At 40.7% G+C, this 20,754-nt stretch overlaps 1 protein-coding gene and 1 long non-coding RNA gene across 10 annotated transcripts in view; one reads left to right on the plus strand and one right to left on the minus strand.

Annotated features, from left to right (window-relative positions):
* The window catches only part of FHIT (fragile histidine triad diadenosine triphosphatase), a 532,732-nt gene that overhangs the window by 503,567 nt on the left and 8,411 nt on the right, over positions 1–20,754 (plus strand). The gene's annotated exons all lie outside the window — the stretch shown is intronic.
* Positions 10,713–18,858, minus strand: LOC147650975 (uncharacterized). The gene is made up of 2 exons (XR_015275032.1): positions 18,761–18,858; positions 10,713–14,012 (listed from the first exon to the last, which is right to left on the minus strand). It is a non-coding gene; the product is annotated as an uncharacterized LOC147650975 (long non-coding RNA).

The following is a 20,754-nucleotide window of genomic DNA, read 5'->3' on the forward strand; positions in this document are numbered from 1 at the left end:
TTTTAAACAGAAAAATTATTAATGATAAGATATCTAACATTAATTTCAAAACAGAACTCGAAACTTAAGAATAGGGGTCAAGGACAAGGTTTGGTAACTTATGTTTTTCATATGTATAACATGTAGTAATATATATTTATAAATAAATATTTTCATATATAAATAAATAAATACATATATATACATAAATAAATATATAAATATATGTAAATAAATATATATATATATAAATAAATATTTACATATTTGTAAATGTGTTTGCATGTACATATATATTTTATATATAACGCAGTATTGTTAAACGTCTCTGTTCTTGGAGCTCTGAGATCAAAGGAAGCCATTGCTTTCTTCTTTTTTCCTTTGGTTCATTTTTTCAACAATTTTGAAAATTGAAGCTTTGTATCTGACTGTCCTGGCTCCCAGGAGTGCAGGCTGCCTTTTACATCTGCACTTCTGTGCTAGAGCTTGCTGTGGGCACAACACCTGAGCTACTCTGGACCTGCTTGCCTCTCTGCAGGTAATCTGAATTCCTCAAGTTAGAAGACAGATTTGAGAAATGGACCTCATAAAACAAATACCTGTGGCTTTGTTTGTCCAAGTGAGAATTAAATTCAAAATTTGATTTTCAGAAATCTCATCAGTCAAATAACACAGCGCTAATGTTCTGACTTCCCAGTTGTGCATTTCTGGGGCTGAAAATCTCCACCTCTTCAAACCTCTGAAAGCACCGAGGTTTTCCAGCACCCTCAGGACTGCACAACTTGTGGATGCTGGACTTTGATCTAGTGAGACCCTTCTGCTGGCAGGGGCCCTGCAGGGCTGAGCAGGATTGCTGGGACCAGCCAGTGCCTCAAAGTAAAGGCAATCAGTATTTAAGTGTTCAGGCAACAAAAGCAGTTGAGTATGGTTTGTGCCCAGAGAATCCCATTCCTGGTCATCCCAGGACTGTCCCACCATAGCAATCCCAAAGCTTTATGGCCAAACATTACTATTTTAATGATGTAACCAATATATGTTGATTCTGGGGTTTTTTCCTCACTTATTTAATTTTGCATCCTTTGTCCAAGCTTTATTTGTCTGAACTTCATAAGCTGAACTAGAATAACAAGAGACAACTATTTAAAGAAAACAATTTAAACATGAGAGGTCTGGTAATAAAAAGAGTTCATCTGTGCAACAATATTACATTTTCCATTGTATTTGATTACTAATGAATACCAAGTATTCATCTTAGCAACAGGCAGAAAAGGGGAGGAAAAAGCTTTTGTATTAAATCAACTTAACGATGAAGTGAGTCAGTGGAGGCTGTTTTAGTGTTCAGAATGCAAAATGTGCAGCTCATAACCATGAAATTTACTGTACCTTTTATAAGCATATTTTGATTTTAAATGTGTGGGAGATAAAAATGCTTAGTTTTTAAGGCAAGATGGACAGCTAATTTTTTTAAAGCATGACATTAATGGCTGGAACTGTAATGCCCTTGTTACTCAATCTTGAAAAAGTTTGCTTACAGTTCACTTCTAATGGCTCCTTCATACCATTATCAAATGACTGATAGTCATTGCAAGCATTTTAGCAGCTTTCAGATCTGTTATATTTTTAATTAAATTGGCTGTGAATTGTGTAAGTAGCAAAGGTTGACAAACTAGCACTCAGTGCAGCGTCACTGCTTCTCAGTGAAGCTGTCACAGGACATGCATGATCTTGATTTCTTTAAACACTTTATGATTCTTTTAATCTGTATCAGATGTTGACTTGGAACAGTAAGTAAGCAGCTCTGGAGAGCAGGATGGGATGTTGCAGAAATTCCCCTGAGCTGCTTTGATGGAAGCAGCCTGGTTCAGAGTGCATGGAGCAGCCTGACCCATGTGGTGGCTGTGGATTTGTGGAGAGTGTGGTCTCTGTGCTCCAGGCCAAAGGACTTGTATGTGTTGTACATGTGCATGCTGCTAACACCATGCCCTGCTTTCCAGCTGGAAATGTCAGTAAGGGCTCTGGGGCTTACTGTTATTGGAGCAACAGCCACTTTCCTCCCCAAGGAGCTGCAGATGTACCAGAACCACCTGTGGGCTGGCACTCAGGCAGCTGCTTGCTTTCAAAAAGAAGGATGAAAAATAAGAGGCTTTCCCTGTTATTGATGTGCCATTTATTTTAAAGTATGTTTCTGCAAGCATTGCCTTTGCTGCCTTTGTCCCTTTCTGCAAAGCACCATTTCAAACTGATAGAGCAACCCTGCAAACATAGGAGAATGTGGCTCTTCTTTTGTTAGGCTGATTTGCAATATCTCATTCAAAACTATCTTAGACCAAACTAATTCAGCCTGCCCAAAACCATGAGTACCATCAACGGGAAGTAATGCTGCGATTTGTAAGAGATTCATAAACCCTAAAGAAAATAAATTAATCTTTGGTATTTTGTATTCAAATGTATGAGCCAAATCTTGAAGACTTTTTAGTCTGTCTTTACTTGGGCAAATCCATATAAGAGAAAAAGAGCCTGGGGAAAAAAGATCCAGTCTGGAGTCTGAGTTTTGGTCAAGAGTTTTTTTTTTTCCCCATTTCTTTTGTTCTGCTGTGTCCCTTTCTGTGCTGTAGAATACATATCACTTTCTAAGAGTATCCTAACATATTATAGAATAGACAGAAAACTTCATTTTTTTTAGAACAAAAAGTGCAAAAATCATTAATTTTCACTACTCTCCAAGTTTCTGCTCTTACTTAACCCTGGGTGTCAATGGGCAGCCACAGTTTGATCCAAGAAATGTGATATTTTCATGCTTAGCAGGTACCTGATCAACTTCTCTGCTTGCTATGGGGCAGCTGGTGGGGTAAAAGGCACTTGTTTCCCATCAAAGTGCTCTGGAGTGCAGGGAAAACAGCACTGGGGGAAAGTTCTTCAGGGAAATACTGTGTCAGCTTTAGAGCCTCACCTGACAACCTCAGGTCGGGCTCAAGATGGCAGTGAAAATTCAGGCATATACAAACAGGGGATTTTTGAAGAATAGGGATATTTAAATCTAAATTCAGCCTCTACAAAGGTTGGGTTCAGCCAACAGGGTCAGATCCATCCCTGTTTCTCCAGGGTGGTAGGTTGTGTTTAAATGGATTAGCAGCTATCCATATCCTCTTGTTAGCATTGCAATTACAAATTAGTATAACATAAAAGCTTGGTATAATTGCACTGGAAATGAAAAATATCTCTTTATGTTGCCCATTTCACAGCCACATTAGACTTGCAGAGTATTGTGACAATGATTACTTTTTGCTGAGGGGGAGAGAAAAAGATAAATGACTTCTAAATCACCACATGACTCAGCCTGCAAGCTCTGAGTTTATTTGTAAGACATTTATCTCCTTGTATACTCACCAGGAAAAAAAAACTTATCACTTAATTAATAAACTTAATAGCCTGAGGTATTCTGATCAATAAAAAATAGTATAAGAACAGGGCCTGATGCAATGAAATATTGAGTTGTCTGCAGACAAACCCATGATTTTCTTTAAAGCCGATCATATTCCTGCCTGGTTAGTTAGGGGAGCCTGCGTGGTAAAGCACAGTGCTCTGCTGAAAATCAAACTGATAGAGCAGCATGAACAAAAAAAATTGAAGCAAGTCCTTGTGCCTTGAAACAATTTCCCCTTTATGTTTTCTCTGTGTGACCTTTTGAGCTTTGTTTCCCTGCTGGCGCTGAAACACTGAACGAGCTTCCAGTGAAGCCAATGGATGTTTTTCCAGAATGCAGCAGACCCTGGTTGGGTCAAATTCTGCTGCCGATGGGGCCTGGCTCTCCTGTGACATTAGGTCAGAGCCCCATTACAGCTCTGCAAATCCAGAGTTCCCATGCTGGCTCCAGGGTTTATCCTGGATAACGCAGAATAACCAACTGCAAGCCATGCCCTGGCCCCCCGCTGGCAGCGGCTCCGACGGGAGCAGTGGGAGCTGCCTGGCAGGATGGGCTTTGTTTGCTTTCTCTCAGCCCCGTTAGGATTTCACTCCTTGCCAAGGCAGGATCTAATTCTTGCTGGGAGAAATACGCAAATGTGTCATTTCTTTCATTCAACCTGTGCTAAAAATGTGTCCTTAAAGAAAAGACCTGTGGACTTTGGGCGCTTTGTAGGCATACAGAAACAGCAGGAATTTTTCATCTCACTTTGCAGAGCAGCTTTACAGTGGCAGATAGAAACGGAAGCAATACACCTTTTCTCCTAGACAGATGCATTGAATTAGCTCCATGTGCCATTCTGACATCAGTGGTAAATGAAATATGGGGTTTGACATGAACATGCTTTTTGAAACAAGAAAAAGCAATGCTATGGACACCATAACTTGACTGGGAACTGGTGGTTCTCAGTTCTTGCTTCCTGCATTGAAAATTCCAGACCCCCTCATGGTTGTCCTCTCATCATTGCTGGATTAGGTACCTTGTGCTGGGTGCTGCACAGCAGCTGCTTGGGCATCAGATGAAACTGAAAGTGAGAGACAAAGAAAAACATAATGGAGGATGGGAAAATAGGCAAAGAAAGAGAAGGATGGCCAGGATGGTGGTGGATGTCCTTCAAGAGCAGAATTATGGTCTGACAAATATGTTGGCCTCAGTGTACTTGTGGCTGACATTAAATATCTGGAGAAGAAGGGAGCACTCTTCTCACTTGCTTTGGAGCCTGATTCACCCCTTTTGTTCTCACACTGCCTTTTTGAAGCTCCAAAATGAGATAGAAATACTCGAGTTGGTATTATTCACCTTTATTTTCACAAAATTAATGTAATTGTGGAAGGGCCAATTATGATCCACTAATTTATCCCATGTTAATCACAATACTGAGTTTATATACAAATCTGTCTTGTTTGAATGGAGGCTTCTCCCTTTCTGTGCTGTTTTTATTAGCAGTGATTGTTGCAGTTTTCCAGGCTGTTGTGTTAGAGCTTGCATTTCCCTGTGCTGAGGGAAACAATTATGGAGGACCTGCAGACCCCAATTATCACTGCAGGTCAAAAGGCATACTGTTGAAATGCTTAAGAGCAAACACTGCAGGATGTGGTCATTCCTTGCTGGGGCTCATTGTACCCCTTAAGCACCATGCATATTTTGTATATTATTTATTAAAAAGATCAAATGTTCATTAGCAACAACTGAAACATGACAGTGGTGAAGGGTGATGATGAGAAAAGTGTCTGAAGATGCAAGAGAAGAGACATTATGAATGAAGGAAATGTTGTTTTCCTAAAATTTGTCAGAATGTTTGGGTTTGAACTAGCAAACAATATTTTCATGAAGAATTTCATCTAATGCCTCATATTTTTTCCCCAGTGTTAATCCAGCCCTACGTGCAATTTTCTGACTCACATGATGACTTAATTTCTTTCTCTGTGAGCATTCAGATGTCTTCACTCAATCACTTTAATTAAAGCAGGAGTCCTTACTCTCAGATGTGGACAATGAGTAACACAGCTAGCTATGCTTGTTAGGCTCAGAAGGGCTTTTTTTAATTATAGATGTGCCTACTGGTATTCAGTGCAATCCCATTTTAGCATTTAAGCAAGTGATCAGCTTAAGTGAGTTCAAACAGCTCTTAAGCACTGAAAGAAAACATAAATTCCCTGCTGAAGGGGGATGTGAATCAGCTTCAGATTTACTGGCAAATTTGTCAAGAGAGAATGTCCTTCCTACCTAGGATCTTATAACATGAGTTGGAGATTTTCCTTTTGCTACTGGTGCCAAAATCAGCACAAGATCTGTCTTCACATCATAAACTGCAAATTGACGCACACTATGTTGCTTTTTTTAGTTTATTGTCAGCCTTCCCCACTTCCTTTACTAAAGAATGAGCATGAGATACTTCTCAATGTTAATTTTCAGGAGGCTCTTTAGGTGTGAACTTGGTTTCTTTTTTTCAATAGCAGATTTATCCAGGTTTTTATGGATGTTCCAAAACCCCAGAGACTAGCTGAATGGATCAAAACTCTTGGCTTGATCTGTGCCACCGAAATAATCTTTAAGAGTGAATTTACAGCTTTCCTAATGTTCTCAAGACTATCTCCTGAAATGTCTCCAGTTGCTGGGCACTGTCATCTGCAGCAAACTTTTAAGGAAATAAATATGAAATGATCAGCTCAGATAGTGCCAGTAAACTGTGACAGGAGGCAGTGAATTGCTGCCCTGTGCACTCTCTCTGTCTCTAAGGCAGCTGAGAGTCCTTCCAGCGCTTTCCTGGAAGCAGGATGGCCCTGGCTGGACACCAAAGCCAGGAGAAGGTGTGGGAAGGAGTCTGGAGGGTGTGTCTGCTCAGGTGGAGCACCACACCGAGGTTTGGTCCTGAACACTTGCTCAGGGATAAAAGCACCCACTTCATGTGAAGAATTTCCCCCCAGAGAGAGAAGGGACCCCTTTGGCTGAGGGGATCAGAGCCACCCCAGGAGCCCAGAGACACTTAACAAAGAGTATGAGTAAAATCAGGCTTGAAACAGGTTTTGACATAAGAACAGATTCATGCATAAATGCAGTGTGGTGTTGGTTATAAATGGAGGAAGTGGAAATAGAATGTTAGCAGGGAGTTTATTTTTAACTTCTATTTAGACTTTCCAAAGTGTTATATGCGATAAAAACCAAGGACTGGTAAAAATTCAGGTAAGGGCAAAATGTTACAATATTCTGTATTCTCTGAAAGTAGATAAAATACCAGAAAAAAATGGTATTGTGTGGTAATGTGATAAGAAAAAAAAACTTACTCCATCAAAAAATGTTAGTTTATAATGTTAGCTAAATTAAGCAGTTATTGATTTTTAATTTATATTCTCTCCTTTCTGTTTTTTGTTTGGTTTTTTTTAAGCTTTCAGGATTTATTATTGAATGCTCTCATTTTGAGTGGCATAGTGAAAGATACAGGCTCTGCAGCATGCTGGCTGCTCTGCCAGCAAAGTAAACAGCACTTCAGATAAGATTTGGGCTTGCAGCTTCTCCTAATGAGAACATCATCTTTCAGAGCACGGATTTGCTCATGTAACCAAATAGGCTATGCATGCCCCTATTTATTATAAAAATTAATATAGAAAACAAACTCTATGTATCTATATGGGCAGGCTATATTATGCCTGTGTCCTATCTGCATAACTTAATTATAGCAGTGCTCAGCAGCTCAGAGAAGGAATGGCAGTGAAGCTCTGTAGCATCATGTGGGTGCTTCAGCTGGAGAAGGAAAATTCAGCAGTCCTGATCTGAGAAGGAGCCATGTACTGTATCCCCACACTCTGGTGGCAGTGCTCCTCTTCACAGTGAGCTCTAGATGATGTGCACAGCACAAAGTGCTTAGCTCTACACTGAGATTATTACAGAATAGAACATAGGAATCGGTGCTGTGTGGTATTTGATGATAAAATTAAATTGGATGACTGTAAGAGGAATAACAGCTATGCCATATTGCTGCGTGGATGCTGTTATCTTACATGTATGTTCATTTTTCTTAATTCTAAAATAATGCTGCAAACATGGAGTGAAAAGGAAAATAACGTCAGATTTATAATCTGTTCACAAATGCTGCTCCTTTTACCACAACCGTGATGTAGAGTACCCTCACCATGTTTCCCCATTAAAGTAGGAGCAATAAATGACGCTGTATTTTTATAAAATTCACCAGGAAAAACAAGGAAAGAGCCATGAGACCCAGCAGTTGCCCTGCTATTGAGGCTGATCAGTGGCTTCCTTATCTCAGAGGCTTCAACTCTGTGAGATCTCTGTTAGAGATGTGTCCTTCCAGCAGTGCCACACCACAAACAGGGTGTACTACCCCAAAATTTTCTTTATCTAGCAAAAGCATCTTGTGTAATTGTAGTTCCACAGTAGGTAAAAAAACAATGTGTTCCCCTTCCAGACCTATTGATAAATTAGCACTTTCTCTGTTGTTTTTTCTTTTTAAATCAAAATCATTTACTTGTACTGATTGAGTTTTCTTTCCTAATATAAAAACTTCAACCAAAAAGCATTCTTTAAAAATTCTAGAGATAAAAAATGTAAACTGAACTTTAAAATTTGCTAATTGTAAATCCCTTTGTCTTTGGAGTGCTGCATAGCAGATCAATTCCAAGTAATTATTATGTGAAAAATGTAGGACTTTTTGGTTCATATATGTATTGAAGAGATGCAAAGCCAATATTAAAAGAATTTTAATTGCTTTGAGATAGTAGCAGGAAATTATTTTCCTTCATTTGTAGAATCAAAAAAAAATGAAAATATCTCAGCTATTAAATTTGGGAAAGGAGTGCGTATTTCAGTACTGCAGTTACTGATGTGTGAAATACAGAAAAATGTTAATTGAGGTAGGCTTCTGAAGTGAAATTAGTTGCAAGTGGACTGCAGATGAGCAAAGGGATTCTTAGGGTGTTGCACCTCAGCCATACTTTGAGGTTAATTCATTAGAGATAATTGGAATGTTAAATAGTTTTCTATAAAGAATCACTGCTACAGTGGTCTAACACTTTTAATCTGATTGAATCAAATGCTAATTAGCAATATTCGGACTTATGCCATGCTTATTTATGTACTTGCCACCCTGATTGCTTCCTTGACTGCTGATAATATTTTCTGTCAAGGGTGACAGCCCTTCAATCATCTGAAAATAAGGGCTTGAATGAGGGAAACTTCAGCAAGAGCTGCCTGTCCTGTCTCTATCCATGAAGTCTGTTAAAACACAGGAGCAGCTGAGCAGTCTTTTCAGTGGTGTTTCACAGCTGATTAAATCCTCACCAATACCTCCAGAGAAAATGCAATGCCTTTGGTGTGATTCTCTGCATGGCCTTGACAGCACTTATGCACCACTGCACCCAAAATTCCAACAAATAATCTCTTGGCATAGACATGAGTGGGTTTGAAGCCCAAGGACCCAAATGTGGTGCCTTTGGGATCTAACAGGACTTGTTGCACTCCAGTCAGGAGGGCAGATCCATGGTCTCTGGAAGCAGGGAGAGGAGCTCTGCTCCTCCTGGCTCTGTCCCACTGGGCAGAGGCCATTCAGTGTGGTGGGACACAAGTGTCCATGCCCTCATCCAGGAGTAAGACAAATCACATAATGCAGGGTATATTCTCCACAGTAAAAGAAGAACACCACCATGAGCTGTCAGGGAGGAAGAGAAATGCTGATTTACACCAGAAAGCCAAATACAAGCTCTCAGCCAGTCACATATTTTCTTTTTTCTTTCCTTTATTTATGATTGTGACATAAGTGTCCTCTGCATCTATTTACTCTTACCTGGGGTCTCAGGGTTGCATATTTCATTTGCCCAGATGGGCTGCATGGCTCTGTGAAGGATGATCTCTCTGTGCTGGAGAGGTGCCTGTGCCAGGTCCCATGCATGTTATCTCTTATTTATTGCCTCCCTGGCGACAGGCTGTCGCCAACAGGCAGATAATTAGAATGGCTCAGGCTGGAGACCTGTGGAAAGTCTGAGTACTTTCATAATTAGCCCATAAATGTTGTAGGTTTGTGCTAGAATCCTCTACAATTTCCTCTACCAGAAGCTCAAGGTTCTTTCTTCAGTGACATGTTTATCTTTTATTCCTATAAAAAGAGGAAATCCTTGCATTATGGATCTTTTCTCATTTGTGTTGACTTATATTTGATGGCTTCCTGTTTAAAACAGACAGATTTTGCTTTTGGAGAACCTTGGAGTCATTTAAAGACAAAAACAGTCCCTCTTTCTGCCTGTGCTCCCACCCTGTACATAAAGAGAAAATGCAAAAGGAAAAAAGTAAGAATAGGAGAAAAGTGTTACCAGAAACAGATAAACCAACAGCATAATCTGCAAGTTCTGTGCATACTGTTATGATATCTGAAACATAATTATCAAGCTTAAGTTAATTAGACTAATGCTTAGAAAATCTGGCATGGCAGATTGTGGTAAGTAATTATATATACCGATTAAAAGATGTAATATGCAGTGAGCAAAAGCAAAAAGAAAACTCCATTTGATACAGCCAGTGAACACAGACAATTAAGAAGTCAAGTAGATGAGCACCGACAAAGATACTGAACTTTGTGGAAGATGATGGGCAAGATGCCAGGTTTTCAGTGGAACAGATTTTGCATAGTATCAGTCAAACTTTTGTTTTATGAAATTCATGATACTGTTTCCTAACTGAAATACACAAAGGGCCACTTGCTTTTGCGTTAGGGCTAGCTGACATGAATACAAGGGTATGTGCAAACAAGAATGTGACATTGGAGTACTAGTTTACACATATATATAGAAGTTGTGTAAATGGATTCTCTTAAAAGCAATTCACACGATGTCATATGAGAAATAAAGCTGTGAAGACAGTGTCTTCTGCAATTAAGTTTAATAATGATTATGGGTCAGGATGAATGGGGAGAGCCTGTGTGCCTTTGTGTAGCATACAGTATCTGCACAGGAAAACCCTGAAACACACTGAGACCATGATTTTTTTATATTTTTTTTTTTAAAATTTTGCTTGAAGAAGTTTTCCTTGAAGAAGAAGATAGTATAAAGAAAAGAGACCTAAAGAAAGGAGAAAAATGTAACAACAGACCTGCGAAAGGACTTCTGATTGCAATTTCAAAATGTGTCTAAATAAATAAAATTATTTTGCAAGTTCTCCACAAAGTGTGTGACTGTACAACTGATTCCCCAATCAACTCCCTCCTGAAGGAGGAGTGAGAAACCTGCAAACTCCTGGTCTGATAAATTCAGATGAAGCAAGTCCATGAGTGATCCATTCTCACAGCATTTAATCCTCAAGTTTTTGACTGCGCTTCTGGAATAACGTACAAGTTCCTCTCAGCAGAGCCACGTGTTTTATTCATATCTGCTGGAAATTGCTTTCATTTCCGTTGATCTCATTGTTTCCTAAGGCATGAACAAACTGATTGAGCTGAAAGCATACAAAATTACTTTTTGTCTCTGAAAATTGGGAGTGTTTGGGTTGCTTTAGGTTGTCTTTGTACCTTTTCCTACCCTCCATCCTGCATGGTCCCCCCCACAAGCATTTTCCGTAGCTCTGGAGCATGTCCTGTGGATTATGCAAAGAGAAGGTAGTGATCTTCTGCCAGAACAGAACTTGCAAAAATATTGCAAAACTGAAAAAGTTCCTGTGACTTTTCAGATGAGTATTTCTAAAATATCTGTGCTCAAAGGTTTTAATATTAATTCTGTCCAAAAGCAATGATACTGAAGTCTACATATTAAATAATAATTTTTATGCAAATGCTATCAGTTTGTGACTTCTATATAGAAACATGGGATGTCTGGGAGGTTTTAGCATGGGCAATAACAACTGTTTTTTCCTAGGCAATTTAATAATACTTTCAATATATTTTCATCAAAAACACCTTCCTACTAGTAAAAGCTATCAGCCTTAATGAACTGCCAGTCTTTCCAGGTAAAATTGATTCTTCTCAAATTCACAGTCCCTTCACTTAAATTAATTTCAGAATATTTTATTCCATGGCTATTATCCCATCCTTATTTTTCTGCATGGGCATTACGTGGGTACAACTTACTCCCCAGAAGAAGGGTTTCAATAGGAGCCCAACACTGCAGCTTGGAAGAGGAACAAAAAGATTTCTCCTTCTCCAAGTGAAGGCAGCCTGTGTTCCTCCACCCCTGGAAAAGTCACTTGATCCCAGTCTGAATTTCACTGAGTAAATAAGGGCTCCTGTATTGAGCCTCTTACCTATGACTTTTGTTTATCATTTGATTTCATGTATGAGTTCAGAGGTTCACCTGAGGGGTGAAGGAATCTGCTTGAACAATGCCAAACTGTTCTTTACTTTCTCTCTTACACTGCCTGCATCCATCCATCCATCCCAAACAGAATCTAGGACTGTATTTGCTATGGGTAATGTATCTTAGTGATGTTTGTTCAATAGGGAAAAAATATATATGGACAAAACCTCCTGTGATGTCCCTTAATATCACAACTTCCTGCATAAGTTTTACAGCAATATTAATGGGCTGGAAAAACTGGAAGAGGTAGTTGACCATCTGAATGTCCAATTCTGCTCCCATGTATGGGTCTGGTACCATCCACTGCCACTGGAGCACTGAGATGTGTGAGCCTCCACTGGGTTTAACAACTGTTCAAGATATTGAAGATTTTCTTCCCTTTACTGCTGTTACTTTAAGAGACGAATTTACAGACTCTGGGGCATTTGCCCTTGATAAAATTTGTTTGGTTCTTATCCCACTAGGTCAGTGGAATATCAATAGATTCTTAATGCAGTCTGTCTTTTAGAGTTTCTTTCATTTCTCAGAGCAAAAGTAAATGTCATTCATATTGGCAGGTTGTAATGGGAACATTGAGATAGTAGTTTTAAAAAATATACCCAGCTTCTTTTAAATAGTCTTTGTCTCTTTCTTATGTTTCTTCAATGTGTCTATAGCAATTACAAGGTTAGATATCCCTTAAGATGGTAGAAAAGGTCGTTTTGTTGTCTTTTCTACCCCATGCCTCAGTGAAATATGCATGGTACAGCTCAGGTATTGGGCTTGGGTTTAATGTTTCGTTGCATTGCCATCTGTTTTGTTGTTGCAGTTGTTGTTGTTTTTTTCCCTTGGAGGGGGGTGAGGGGGCATGGAGGCAGCAGTGAGGGATGCTGGCATATGAGTCCATTTCTGATGGAAAAGAGGAGCAGTGAATCTGCAGGAGCAGAGTAATTCCTTTGATCCACACTCTTTTCTTTTTAACATTAAAGGTCCTTCTGGTGAAAATCTGTTATTATGCATGTGGCTCATCAGTAGTAGATGTGGTAGGTTATGTGCCTCCTCAAAGGCTATGAAACCACATTAAAGTAGTCTTTTATATTATTTGTAAAGTTCATTTATATGACAGCACAGACACTGAAGCCCAGCTCTTCATGGAGCCAATGGCATTAACAAGTTCCAGGGTGTGTGTGCAGCAGAGCTTTCCAGAGTACCACAGTGCCTCGGTGGCAAAGGGCAGCACAGAGAAAGGATGAGCCTGCAAGGGGAGGCAGAGCACCAGCAGGACTTGGCAGCAGGTGCCCAAGTCCCTTGGCCACAGCCAGCTGCCACCACCCAGCTGTCACAGACCTGGGGACACCACAAGGACACAGAGACCTGGGCAGGGAGGGTTTCTCTACAGTGGGTTTCTCACAGATGAGTTTTAAGCTCTTTTGTGACTGCTTTTACTGTAATGAATGTTTGGCCCTTAATATCTCACCAGGATTTTTCAGATGCTTTTTGATCATCTTGCTCTTTTTCAGCATTTCCCTCTTACTGCTGTTGATTTAAATGTCATGACATTTTAAACATGACTTATTATAACAAAACAGTATATAAAACAATATGCTGCATAATAAATGCAGCCATATTTTTTTGAGTGAATGTTAAACGAGAGCAATTTATTCCTCAACCTATTTTACTACCTACTTACTAGAGGGTATTGGCTGCCTAAATCCCAGGGAGGCAATCTTGATGGTGAAGTCGCCTTGCCTGTGCAAGGCTGAAAGCCAAAGAAGTATTTGAGGGATGCCTGGGGGAAAAGGCTGTCCCAGGGATGTAGCTTTATCCTGTGATCCTGAGCACTGTGGGGAAAGCAGGGCAGACAGGATCATCCTGGGGAGGTCTGTTGTTAGGTGAGGGGTCCCCTGAGAAGAACACACAAAATCAGGCTTTGAAGCCCCCATGGTTCACCTCAAATATGTGGTATGTGTCATTTCAGACACTGAAATCTCCTTGAAATCCTCCTGCAGTCAGTGGAGGGAGAGACTCAGAGTATGAGTTACTCCTGAACACATTGACGGAATTTTTTCATCTTGATATCAGAAAGTGTTGCTGAGGGTGAGGATTTTTTTTAATAAGAATAAGCTAATTCCCCAGAGAAGAAGAAATACACTCTGACCACTGTGACTCTTCCTGCACATCCCAGAGATGTGGTGAGAGAGGTGGAACTCCCCCTGCAGATGAGGGCATGCTCCTATTCCCTTTTGTGGTGAGCTGGCTCTGCGCCAATGCCACAGGACCTGCAGCTGATATCCTTTGTGCTGTCAGAAAAAGACAAAGAAAGCAAATAAACCAAATCAACCTCCTTAACACACATGTGTTTTCCTTGGCATGCCATGAATCTTATTGAGAGTATGGCAAATATTTGTCTGAAGTTAAGAAGATTACTGAGGGAAGTTGCGACTTTGAAACTCACTGCAGCAAGAGCCAGAATACATCACCCTGATACAGGCACCTTGAGGTTATCTCTGCTCTTGGAGTGGGACATGCACATCTCTCTGCAGCTCTGACCTCTTGGAAAGAGGCTTTCAGTCAAGTAATACATGCACCTGCATGAAATTTTTGAATCACTGACTCTATCCTTGATTAAAGTGCTTTTTCTTGATTAAAAATAGCCTTTTTCCAAATGAGTAATGTTGCAAGGCAGGCTGTGCACGCAGGATAAGGTCTCCTCCAACATTATCACACTGATGCCATTGCCATTTCTTAACCAGGTCTCTGTGTGACACATTCCTCTTGTGTAGACAGACCTCTATAGCCAGGGCCATTAGTAAGCTCCCCACAAAAATACCTTCTCTTCCCAGGTGAGGAAGACTACAGAGGTGTTTCTAACATTATCTGCTAACTGGGAGGATAATGGGCATGGTGAAAATGCCCATTTTTTTTCCCACACTTTTATAGATTCTTGCATGGATTCAAATCAGGTTGTAAATAGCAGTTCCCCAAGTCTTTGGCAAGACTTCTTACCCCAGTGGATATTCCTTCAAGTATCTTCTTTACAATGCACTCACTTTCCAAGAATTTTATCTCAGTTGGAGCCAAACTGGATGTCTGTCAAGATCTGAGCTCTTCAGAGTGCAATCTACATATTTCACCGAATGGCAAACGTGTTTTCTATGCAACTGTCATTCTGCTTGTGGGCTTACTTGTCTTTTATATTTTCAAAAGCAAATTTCTTAAGATTCCTTTTATTTTTAGACTTTTTTTTCTTAACAGAATTGTTAGAAACTGGGGTTTGCAGAGTTTATTTTAGCAAAGCACTTAAACATGTGTGCTTAAGGGTTTTACCTAACCTTTATGCGTTTTCACAAACTTCTCTCCATCTAAGTGCTAAATAGAGTGCAGTTATTCATATGTCCATGTGAAGTGTGAGGTTCAAGTCTTTCCCCAAAGCACAACAATAAAACTGAAAAAATATTTGCAGTCACTATGACAAAGAGTCAACAGGAGGGGAAAGAACCACCACTCTCTAAAACACAGCTTTGATAAACGGAGGTTTCCAATGGAATATATGCTTTGCAGCAATACCAGCAGCTGTGAGGTAGCAGCATATTTCATGCAGAAGCAGTAAAACAATTGGAGAAGGATTTTCCAGTAGATAGTTAAAAAATTGTCTCATATAAAATGCAGATAATTTAGACTTTTTTCCCATCTCCTTAAATAATTCAGATTTAATGCAGCCAGCAAAACCCACCCCAAAATCAGGGATTTCTGATTCATGCAAACGCAGATATCTGTATGATATACAATCATAAGCAAAGTCAGCAGATGAGAAAATTATAGGATGTGGGTTTTTTCTGCAGTGTTCACTGTAAATTAGAGCAATTAAATTACAGCAGTTTTGTAGCTGTAATTAAATATGGAGACGGGCCCAGAGATGCGGAAAGCTCAGAACTGCCTGAGCTGCTCAGGCTGTGAGGGGGAGCAGTGGAAAAGGAACTTGGGAAGGGGTTCTGATCCCACAGCAGCTGGTGGGGGCAGAGAGGCCTCCAGCACTGTATTAACACAAAGTCTGGTGGGTCTTTTGTGTGGTCAAGGGGGAGCCTGCTGGGCTTCTTCTCTGCCTTGTTTTTGCCTTCCCTGAGCAGAACAGGGGCGATGCTCAGCTGGGAGACAAGCCCAGGGCTGGGAGCTGCTGCTGTGATTTCCCCCACAATGATTTTTCCCAGGTAGGTAGAATAGGATGTGTAAGGCTGTGTGATTCCAGCATCCCTGAGAAGCTGCTTCCTGAAACTGCTGTGTTTCATCCATTATTCTTTCATTTTACATTGCAAGTCAAGTCGAGACTTGAGCCACAACTGAAGGCAAATGGGATGGAGGCAGGAGACTCAGACTGGCAGAGAAGGGCACCTACCAAAAAGCTCACACTCCTTTCAGCAAGACAGCAGAGAGTGAGAAAAGGCTGGAGCATAGCAGGAGGTACAGATAATAGCAGTAAACGCTGCATTTAATCACATTGTGCGGTGGGGTGGAAATGAAGTCTTACTCTGAGGTTATAGGCGAAATACAAAGAGGAGTGAAGGGAAAGAAAGCACTGGGGGAAAAGAGCAAGGAGGTCAAGACCAGGGGGAACAGGGCAAAGGAAGCAATTCAGGAGTTAAGTTGTATAAGCAGTACCAGAGGAGGCTTAGATGGCTGGAAGTCATCATCAGGACCTCCCAGTATCAGGAGGCTCCCAGAATCACCAAAGGGCTGAGGACCCACAGCCAGTTCAGCCCCAGAGTTTTTCTCCCATGGGGTGGATGCTGCACCACAGCTGCAGAGCAAGAAGAGGAGCAGGGCTGTGCTCTGGAGTGGCTTGGTCACACAGCTCTGCTGCCATAAGGGAGCTGGGGGAAGCAAGGTGTAGCAGCCCTGGGATCAAGGTTGTCTCCAATCTCTGGAAAAGGGTTGCTTCTGATGAGAAGAAATTAGATTTTCAGGCTCCTCATAGTTCATGTGTTAATCTGATGTTGATATCACTCTGAATATTTCACCACAGTGTAGGATTTAAGTATAGAAAAGATGCCTGGATATCCCAAGATGTGTTGGTAATAATGAACACCAGCAGCTAGGTAATGCTTAATCTCTGATTCAAACCACTGGCAAAAATCCTTTTCTTTTTTTTTTTTTTTTTTTTTTTTTTTGTTAGCTGCTGATTTTGATAAAACTATATTTTATAATTGCTGAAGCAGCTGAGTTTTGTTATGTTGCTGCAGTTTTGTGTAATTACTCTCCATCACTATAATTTTTCTTTTAGTTAAATGCATTGGAGGTGATAAACTCTTAACTATCAACTATAAATATTCATGGGGAGTGAGAATAGTTCTAACTACCATAAAAGCTTTTTCCCAATAATTTTGGCTAGTGCTCTGTATTTACACAGGTTGCTTTTCTGATGGTGTAATGGCATAAGTAGAAAAAAATAATATACATATGACTTCAAGCAACAGCCAGTCATAGAGCCAGGTCCCCTATAGTCAGCTGTGCTGAGAATTCTGGGCTCCTTCACAAAGGGCAATAAGGAGAGGTCCCCCAATGTGAATGTGCTATAAAACAATATTGTGTTTCCCTTAAGAATTGCAGTGATAAAAACATAGACCATTCTGCAGCACTAGCAACTTTAATAAAATAGCATAAAGCACAGCTGTCAGGTCTGCCAGCATCTCACAGTGGGAGACATGAGTGAGAAAATGAACACTTTTCACAAGCAGAAATATTCAAAGAGCTCCACTGTTTACATGTAATCAAGACTGACAGTCATAGATTATCAGTGGAAGAGCATTTTCTGCTTGAGGTGAAAGAAGAGGATAATTTATCAGGAAGCCCAAGAAGTCAGACATCAGTAATGATCTGCTTGAAGAAGGGCATATCTTAGAAATAGTGCATTTATTTGTACTGCAAGGCAAGAAGATGTTCAGAGCTATAAACACGAGTCTTGGTGCTTGAAGAATGTTGAGCAGATACAGTGTGTAATTTGCTGGGCAACTGCGATTAGAGAACTGACTAATGTGTGTCTCGGTGCTTGTTCAGAATATTAAAAGAAAAATTTAGCATAATAGAGATTGTCTAAAAGAGCTGCTCATGCTCTCTAATCCCGTTCCCTGCTATTGGAGTTATCCAAGCTATGCTGAGGGGGCTGCTCACCTTCCAGTTGATGCTCAGGGTCCAGAGACACTCCTGTACTGAGTGTCTACAAGCAGGTTTGGTTTCAGGGAATTTGGGGCTTTCTGAGTTTTGCAGTGAAACATTTTGTCCACCTGGGGCAATGCTTTTGCATCACCTTTCTCTTATGAAAACAGGCCAAGTACCAGCTGCTTTGAAATGATAACTAATTTGGAGCCCTACAGAAAAGGTTTCTAGACTCACCTTGCCTTGGTCCGCACTGAGTTTGCAGAAATAGATTTGTTGCACAGAAAGTATCACAAACTTCAAGCTAGTCTGTGTTTGGATATATCTAAGTAAGAATGTCAGCTCAACTTATCCAGCTTTTTATTGTCTGACAGGGATAGGAAAGATGGATAAATCACTAATTTTTATGGATGGATATCTGGCAAATAGAGGCACATTTTTCCCTTTAGTTTGAGCAGAACTTTGGAGTATTCTCATGATGCAAGAGAGCATTGTTTCCTCCTTTCCTAATCCAAACTTTCAATACAAGTCAGATGTTTGCAAAGATTCACGTCTGGGACTTGGATGTGTGTGTGAATATGAACACACTCCAAGGCACAGAAGTCCCTAACAAACAAGTATCAACTGTTTTGTTTGTTCACCACCTGAATTCTAAATCAGTACAATTTATAACTGAAATATCTATGCTCTTCTTTCCTGAAAGCAACTTTACAATTTAGACAAAATGCTATAGAGAATCTCTTAACCTCTCTTAATTAAAACATGCAAAATAATTTTGCATAAAGTAGCTTTAGCTTACAGAGGCCCTCACAGGGAAAACTGAACCCTCTGAAATGCACTTTACATAAGAACACATTAAGTAACCAGGTGAGACTAAACCCATCCATGATCACATTACCTCATCAGCATTAGGGATCCCTAGCAGATCCAGGAGATTTGAAGAACCAGGAAGGTGCACAGGTGGACCTGCACTGTGCTTTTCAGCTTCCATGGATTGTAGTGCATCCAATCCCTGAGCTAGAGTTGGTATTGGAAACCTTTATTTTGTCATCTGTTTGTTGGTACTGTTGATCTTGAACCTGCAAGTGTTTAGCATCCAGAGCACCATGGAATGTTGTGGGGTTGGAACAGTCCATAAAGATCACCTAGTCCCAAACTGCTTCTGCCAGGGGCAGGGACAGCTCCCACCAGACCAGGTTGCTCAGGGCTGAGGTCTCCATGCAACCTTGTCCAGGCTGAAAAGCCTCAATTTTCTCAGCCTGTGTTCATAAAGATGTTCCTGTATTCTTATCAACTTCTTAGCCTCCTCTGGACTGCTCATCTAGCAAGGTTATCCATAATTTAACTATTTTGCATCAAAGTGGCTGTCTCTATGGTTTGGTTGTACAGGAGCTGCAGGATGGTGGTGTCAGAGAAAGGTAGGCAGCCACCAGAGGTGTTTTCCCAGTATCTCCAGCGTTAGTTTGGTAATATCACAAACTAAGTGGCACTGGGTTGATAATTGAGGATTGCACCTCAGAAATTACTGGCACAGTAAGAGCTCTGAGCACAGAGTAGTCCTGGGATCCCCTTCGGGGGGCAGATGTAGCAATTTCATACTGAAATAATACTCATCTATAAGTCAGTTGAACAATGATTACCTCGGCTGTGGCAGTGATTTAACACCTCAGGCTGTTGTTTGACATTCTCAATGTGCCCACAAAATGTGGAGGCACCTTTTCTGTGCCAGAGGCTCTAGATGCCTGCCCTGAGCTCCCATCCAGTCCTGGGGGCTGTGCACTGGCAGCCAGGGCTGCTGGGCTTCCAGGCAGGTTTCAGGATTCATTGCTGCTCTCCATACATCTGTTTTAACCTCAAGTCTAAGATTGATTATTTTTAAAGGTTAGCTGTTATGTAGCAGAGGAAACCCTCGCCTTTGCCAGCTTTGAGAAGTCACTGTGGTCTGTAACTGCACAGTTTTAATTTAGGCAACAACAGCCAATGCAGGCTAACCCTCCTTTTTACTACTCACCAGTTTTTTTGAACAGGAAAAATCACCTACCATTCACACCCCCACTTCACCAGTCTCCACATGGAGCCAGCTCTCACCTGGATTGTGCAGAACCAAGGGAGAACAGCAGCCAAATCATGTCCCTAAAAGCAACTCTTCTGGGTTAAATAAGGAGACCTTGAGAGACAGGGGCAGCTCTCTCTTCCTGCTGTACAGCCTTCCTGCTGTACCTAGAACCAGTGCTAGGTTGAATGAGAAAAATACAGCTTTTTTTCAGAAAACAGCTCACACCTCAGTCAGATACCACCACTTGCTCTATCCTGGTGCATCCTCTTGCAAAGGTGGAGCATTCCCAGTCCAGAGAAAGTGCAGGATGATGGATAGTCTTTCCAATAACTCATTGCCAGGTCACCCTGTGGGTGTGTGCAGAGGGTGAGAGCAGACACGTGGACACAGGCATGTGATGATGGTGTGTGCACTGTACCAGTCCCTGGCTTTTAAATATTTCCCTCTAATTCTGTGGCATTATTACAAGATGGATTTATAACATACTTAGTGCTAATGTTACAATGAAGATTAGCCTTCTCTCAGTCGAACCGTAATACATTTTAATTTGCCTACAGCTACTGCATTGTATTGGCATGAAAGGAAATGGCTTTCTAATGCAGCTTCATCTGCTGAGCAGGGGGAAATCTGTGCTGCAGAGTGTAAAACTACATGGGACTATGGCTGGCAGCAAAATTCAGAGTAGGAGAAACACCACAGATAGCATAGATAAAAGTATTTGTGAGTTGGAGGTATGTTACCAATCCTAGTTTATTGCTAAACATTCCATAGACAGTAATGCACTTTGCTTGGCAGGTTCATGATGACTTCATCTTTGTTTTTCACCCCTTCATCTT

Source organism: Cyanistes caeruleus, chromosome 11 (genome assembly GCF_971803275.1).
Source record: "Cyanistes caeruleus chromosome 11, bCyaCae1.hap1.1, whole genome shotgun sequence".
Lineage (NCBI taxonomy): Eukaryota > Metazoa > Chordata > Aves > Passeriformes > Paridae > Cyanistes > Cyanistes caeruleus.